Source organism: Mus caroli, chromosome 1, assembly GCF_900094665.2.
Source record: "Mus caroli chromosome 1, CAROLI_EIJ_v1.1, whole genome shotgun sequence".
NCBI lineage: Eukaryota > Metazoa > Chordata > Mammalia > Rodentia > Muridae > Mus > Mus caroli.
Genome location: NC_034570.1, coordinates 111,155,416 through 111,162,753, shown reverse-complemented (window position 1 = coordinate 111,162,753; position 7,338 = coordinate 111,155,416).

Here is a 7,338-nt window from a genome sequence, read left to right as displayed (position 1 = left end):
CACATNCACATGTGGGNCATTCACATNCACATNCACATGTGGGCCATTCACATACACATGCACATGTGGGCCATTCATATACACATGCACATGTGGGCCATTCACATACACATGCACATGTGGGACATTCACATACACATGTAATTGTAGTGCATTCATGTACACATGCAACTGTGGGACATTCATATGCACACAAATATAGCATTTGATGCCCCAGATCATTTTTTCCTGAGACAATATTTCTCTGTGTTCTCGGACTTTGCTGGAACTCACTCTGTAGATCAGGCTGACCTCGAACTCAGAGTTCTGCCTGCCTGTAACTCCAGAGTGCTGGTGTTAAAGATGTGCATCACTACCATCTGGCTCCCAAGACCATTCTTGTTGTTGACTGCTGAGTACAACCAATAGCCTAGGGTCCACAATCCCTGAAAGGAACCCAGCATGTGTTCCCTGGAGCACTGGGGCACTCTTCCATTAGACAGCAGCCTGTAGAGTGGTGCCATCCAAACAGCTTTTAGTTTGGTTCTCACTCAGCTAAAAGGGAGAAGCTCCTGCTAGTACCAGTCGGCCTGAGGAACTTTCTAGATGCTCAGAATTGCTAAATATTCTATTAATATGTTGCTGAGTTAAGGAGATATACGCTTGTCAAATAATAGTGAAAGTGGGTTTGGGTTGGGTCATGGCTCAGTTCGTAGAGTACTTGCCAAACACACACAAAGCGCTGGGTTCCATCGTCAGCTGCATAAACCTGGAATGTATGGTTGTGCACAGCTATAATCCCAGCACTCTGGAGGTGAAGGCAGGAAGATCAGGAGGGCAGTAGGTCACATATTCATCTGTGCAGAAAGGTGGAGGCCAGTGGATAACAGCCTTTGCTGTGTGAGCCTGAAGAACAGAGTCCAGTTCTAGGAACCATGTTTGAAAAGGAGGGTGGGGAGAGGCAGAGTCTGTGATCCTAGCACTCCAGTGACAAGACGGAGGGCAGAAAGTAGAGCAATGTCTGTGATCCTAGAACTCAGTGACAAGATGAAGGACAGAGAGGTGGAACAATGTCTGTGATCATAGCACTCCAGTGACAAGACAGAGGACAGAGAAGAGAGAATTGGAGAGAAGCTCAAGGGCCAGTCAGCCTGGAGTGTGAAGTTCAGTGGCAGGATGCAAGACCCTGCCTAGACCGGATGCAAGGCAAGAAACCAGTTTCCCAAACTGTTGTCCTCTGACCTCCACACACATGCTATGAGTTAACTGGTTGATGAATTTAAAAGTAGACGTTGTCTACTGAGTTGGTAGTGTCCTGCAGTGGACATGACCCCCATATCCTCTGTATTCTACTGAAGGGCCATGATGTGAGTGATTTGGTTTTAAAAGACATCAGAGGCCAGAAGAGGTAATGTGGTCTTCCAGAAGGTTACACAGTGAAGCCCAAGCTTGGGGACCTGTTCCTGAATGAGATTTCCCTCAAACTTGCTGGCTGACTTCTTCCTACAGGGCTCATAGCACAGGCCTTGACACAGAAATGTGCTCTGTCCTGTTCCTTCTGGAATAATCAGGAAACTGGATAAGGAAGAGCGAGAGGGAGAGGGAAGAAGATGAGAGGTGGCTGTGAGGGAGAAGATGAGAAGCCCATGAGAAGATGATTTCAGGAAAAGGGCATGTTGGATTGACGATTTAGTGGTACCCTGGGCTCTAAGCATCACATTTGAGACTGGTTTATGATTCTGTTATTCCATCTACTATGAGCTGAAGGAGCCCAGTGAACAAGGCAGCCAGTCCCTATCCAGGCCAAGGGGTCTGACCCTCCACTTGGAAAGGAGGCTGTAAGCAAATGAATTCACAGGCGCATGCAGTGGGTGCCAGGCATAGAGGCCAGAGAAGGAGAGTTCCCTGTAGAGGGTGGTCCAGAGCATCTCTCCAAACAGGTGAAGAATTGGGATGCTAGAGGCTCATAAGGGTCAGGGCATCTGCTCTTGAATCTCACAACCACCCCTAAAGAGCCCCAAGACCTGGCATTCAGGGGCTCCAAGTGCGGCACCTTTATAAGAAGAATGGAGAACATTCAAGATTCTTCTAGAGTGTTTGACAGTTTCTGGAGTCCATGACATTTTGGAATGTTCTACTTAACACCTCTGCCACCTCCCCTGAAGTGCTCCCACCCCCACCCCTGGTCATCTTTCCTTGACCACATCCGAGGAGCTTTTGATGGGGGAAAGGGCCTAGAAATGGGGTTTTCTGAGGACAAGGAAGTGAACTACTCACTGTGATAAGTGTTCTTGAAAAGCAATATTTTTTCATGGGTAGCTCGCCGGGCTGGGGAACAAAAGTGCTTTGGCTGCCTATCAAATATTAACAGAACCTAACTGTGTTTGCAGCATTTCTCTTTCCTCGCACACGCTCGCCCGCGCCTCTCCCTGTGCACAACAAAAATGACATCGAGTTCAAGGACTCCCTGGGGTCCCTTCCTGAGATAAAGTGGCAGCAGCTTTCATGGGGCCGTGGGACTCTCTCCCTCACAGCCACCTCCCTCCTCACTGCTCATTTGCTTCTCTCAGTTGTCCTTCCAGAACATTCTCTCTGCTAGCAGGAGGGAGAGGAGGGGATCACTGGACAGACATCTCTGCTCAAGGTTTCCCTCTTGGGGGTCTCCCTTTAGTGTGACCGAGTGGGCACAGCCTCTTCCTGGCCTCAACTGCCAAATCCGCACAGAGGACAGCTCCTCTGGAGTTCTTGGCTCCCCTACGCTTCTCAGCCGTGTGGACCATCTCTTGGGTGAAAAGGGTCCCAGGCCTCAACAAGCAGGGAGGACCACCCGGGTGATGGTCACAGCTGGGCTGCTGAGGCATCTAACAATTCCCTGGAATCTGCTTTGCCAAGTGATGGCTGAACTTGGCTGTCCGGGAGAATCTCTGAAAGCCCTGGACAGCAGGGCAGCTAGGGTAAAAGAAGGCATTTGGGTCCAGCTGGCCCTTCACATGACTAGGGAGAAAAAAAGCATGGTGTCTGAGGCTAGGGAGATAGCTCAGTCAGTAAAGTGCCTGCCAGGGATTCAGCCCATCCCTGACACCATTTCAAAAAAGAGGGGGGCTGGGCGGGCCTAGGGAAGCAATTGCAGCAGATCCCAGAGGATCCTGGGACTCTCTGGGCAGACAGTCTAATACTCAGGGAGCTCCAGGTCCAGTGAGACACCCTGGCTCAGAAAGTAAGATGGAGCAGGGAAGATGTCGCAGTGGGTAAAGGTGCCTGCCCCCAAGGCTGTGTTTGATACACAGACCCAACACAATGGAAGAAAAGAACTGAATCCAACGAACTGTTCTCCGACCTCCAAACATGAACAGTGCTGTGTTTGTTACTCCCCTTGCAAGACGTGTGTGTGTGTGTGTTGGAAAGTTATGGAGAAAATTTTCCAATATCAACTTCTAGCTACCACACACATATACACTCACACATGGTGTGGTACACACCTATTTCCCCCCCCTTCTCTCTCTCTCTCTCTCTCTCTCTCTCTCTCTCTCTCTCTCTCTCTCTCTCTCTCACACACACACACACACACACACACACACACACTAAACACAGTGATTGTACCAGAGCTGGGGTAACCCTGAGTGGCAAGCCTGCCTAATCTAACCAGTGAGCTTCAGGTTCAGGTTTAGTGAGAGGCACTGTCGCACAAAACAAGGTGTGGATTACTCCCAAAGAATGACACCTGAGATTGTCCTCTGGGCACTGCATGCATGGACACACACATGTAAATATGCACCCATACAGGAGGAGGGGGAGGGGCAGGGGAGGGGGAGGGGGAGGAAGGGGAAGAGGAAGGGAACAATGAGAAAAGAGCCAATTCCAGCAAGCCAGAAGTCTCCTAGCACAGGCCCTGCATGGAAGATCAGACCAAACCCTGCCTCTCCTGCCCTGCTCACCTGTGGTCTGACCCTCAGTTTTGGATTTGCCTATGGTGCCATTGTCAGAAGTGAGAAGCTAGCTGTAATTATTTCAGCTCAGGTAGGAGAGCCAGCTTGCTTGTGAACCACAGTAGGTGTGTATCAGGAAGAATGGCTCAAAGTGTGAGACAGAGGAATTTGTATCTGGTGTCCTGGGAGAGCACTGCCATCCTAACCCTTGTCTCTTATGCTCTATAAAAGAAGTTGTGTCTGTGTGTGGTGTGTGTGTATGTGTGTATGTGTCTGTGTGTTTATGTGTGTGTGTCTGTGTGTGTGTGTATGTGTATATCTCTCTCTCTCTGTGTCTGTGTGTTAATGTATGTGTGTCTGAGTGTTTGTGTGTGTGTGTCTCTCTCTGTGTCTGTGTGTTGATGTGTGTGTGTCTGTGAGTGTCTCTGTGTATGTGTGTCCCTGTATATGTGTGTGGCGTGTATGTGAGTGTGTGTACGTAAGTTGGTTCCCTGTTGCTGTGATAAGCACCCTGACAAAAGCAACATAAAGGGAAAAGTGTTTGGTTTACAATTACAGGCCATGGTCCATAGCTGTGGGCATCACATGGCATACAATCAAAAGCAGAGAGAAGTGAATACATACTTGCACTCAGCTCATTTGTTTCCCTGTTAAATGGTTAAAGACACCTTGCCTGGGGATTGGCACCACCCACAGTGGGCAGGTCTTCTCACCTCAGTTAGTGACATCAAGACAGTCCCCCACAGATACACCCCCAGACCAACCTGATCTGGACAGTCCCTCCATGTGCCTCTCTTCCAGGGCATTCCAAATTGTGTCGACTTGACGAAGCTATCACAGCATGTATGGTGAGCGGAGAAGTACATGCAGGGATGCTCTGTGTACCAAGGCCAGGAGACAAGCTTTGGTTTTGGAGGTCTGTCACTGAGCTCCTGTGCTATCTGGAAAGCTAGCCCCGTGGTACAGCTTGCCCTGCCTCTCCCGCTCAGGAATACAAACTCCTGCTACCGTTCCCAGCTGTTCATAAAAAGTTCTTTACACCTAACATGGTGGTGCACACCTACAATCCCTCAACTAGGAAAGCTGAAGTAATAGGATTAGAAATTGGAGGTCAGCCTGGATGTTACATTATGAAACCTTGTCTCGAATAAAACACAGCAAAACAAAATCTTTAGGCAGGGAACAAGGAGCAAGCTTCCCTTTACCCATTGGCAAGCTGATTCTGAAACTGGACAGAGCCCCTACCCACTCCCTCAACTTCTCACTGTGGCTTCAGAATTGGAGCTCGTCCCCTTCCTACTTCCAGAGGGGGGATAACTAAGTTCTAAGAATGGTCATCCTTGAGCTCAGCCTCCTGGAATCATACTTCCCACCCAGTCCCCGCCCCACCCCATCCCCACCCACTTCAGCATGGCTCTCCTTCTTAGCTTTTGACCGGTGAATGGTAGGGATGTGATATTCGGGACTCCCAAAGCTAAGTCACAGATAGCTTTACACCTTTTATCAGGCTCATCGGGATCACACACTCTGGAGCAAGCCAGTACCCACGTGAGAAGTCTACTTGCTGAGCCGTAGCCTGAACAAACCTGCATAAAATCAAGACAGTCAATATTCCAGCATGGATGGAAGACATCCACACGGCCAGGAGATGTGGAGAAAGAGCTGTTCCTCTGGCCTCCAAACCCCAGCCATTCCAGCAGAGGCACAGGGGACTTATAAGAAGGAGAATTCCAGGTCTCCAAGCTTTAGGACTCCCATGCCAGCAGTCACAGCCACACCGATAAAACCTTCCAGTGGAGCCCAGTCAATCAAAGTGCTGACTAGTGTTTTGTCAACTTGATAGATGCTAGAGTCATTGGCTTTCCATTGAGAAAATGCCACCGTAAGATTGGCCTGTGGGCAAGTCTATGGGACATTTTCTTGATTAATTCTTGCGGTGGGAGGGTCCAGCCTGTTATGAAATATAATGCAGTAGTGGAAGGGGTAGTTCCTGGTGGGCCCACGCCAAGGTGTCCCCCTGAGAAATCATACCATGTGAGAGACCTGGTTTATCTATAAGGGAGGTTTATTGTGGGGGAAGGGAGGACAGGGAAACCTGGAGAAGGGGTAGGAGCAGATAGACCAGAGCAGAGCTGTGAGGGCAGAGGAGGGGGGACAGAGAAGAGCAGAGAAAGAAAAAGAGAGTGAAGGGGTGGGGAGAGAGAGTGGAGGAGGAAGGGGAAGAAGAGGAGGAAGAAGAAAGAGGAAGGGAGGAAGGAAGAAGAGAAGGAAGGAGGAAGAAGAGGAAGAAGGAAGAAGAGGAAGGAGGAGGAGGCCACACCTGGATCACAATATTTTAAAACCCAAAACACTGCTCAAGATATAGACCTTGGCCACTGAACTTGCTGATCTCTTACAAACCCAGTGGCTTACAACAGCTTGTGATGAAGCTGTTGTGTTGTGTTGGGAGGAGCCTAGTGGAACTGTCTGTAAGCCAACACAGTCTACTACAGATGATGCCTCCCCAGGACAGGTGGTCCTAACGTGAAAGCAGCCTGAGCAAGCCAGTGAGCAGCACTCCTCCTCAGCCGCTGCATCAGCGCCTGCCTCCAGGGTCCTGCTTCCAGTTCCTGCCCTGACTTCCCACAGCCTCTGCATCAGCGCCTGCCTCCAGGCTCCTGCTTCCAGTTCCTGCCCTGACTTCCCACAGCCTCTGCATCAGCGCCTGCCTCCAGGGTCCTGCTTCCAGTTCCTGCCCTGACTTCCTTTGATGATGTGCCATGAATGTGGAAGTGAAAGCTGAAAACAAAACAGAATAAAACAAAAACAAAAACCCAAGCTGCTTTTGGTCTTGTTTTATCACAGCCCCGGAAACCTAAGACAATGCACAAAAAGAACAATTCTAAAAGGCTGTTGTAACCACTGGGTTTGTAAAAGATCGGCAAGTTCAGTGCCAAGGGTCTATATCTTGAGCAGTATTTTCTTTGGGTTTTAAAATACTGTTTATTTATGTTTGGGAATTTTCATGCATGCATATAGTATGCTAATGATATTAAATTTAATATTTTAATAATATTCACCCTTTCTTTCCCCTCTGGCTTCTCCTGGATTCCACACACACGTCTCCCTTCTCAACTTCATGTCCTTAAAAAAAAAACTTATTGGGTCCAGTTAGTGTTCCCTATATATTGATGGGTGTGGGTCCATCCACAGGCAACCTACCTGGGCAACCTACCTGGGACTCCACCCCTACAAGAAGCTGAGTCTTCCTCCCTGGACAGCCTTCATTTGTCCATAGCTCCTCAGCTAGGAGTCAGGACTCTGCTCTGTGCATTCCCTGCAGGAATGATGAACGGCTTGCTCCTGTGATGTCCCCAGTACAGCCACCCTGACATGTCCAGAAGACAGCTCCTGTGATGTCCCCAGTACAGCCACCCTGACATGTCCAGAAGAC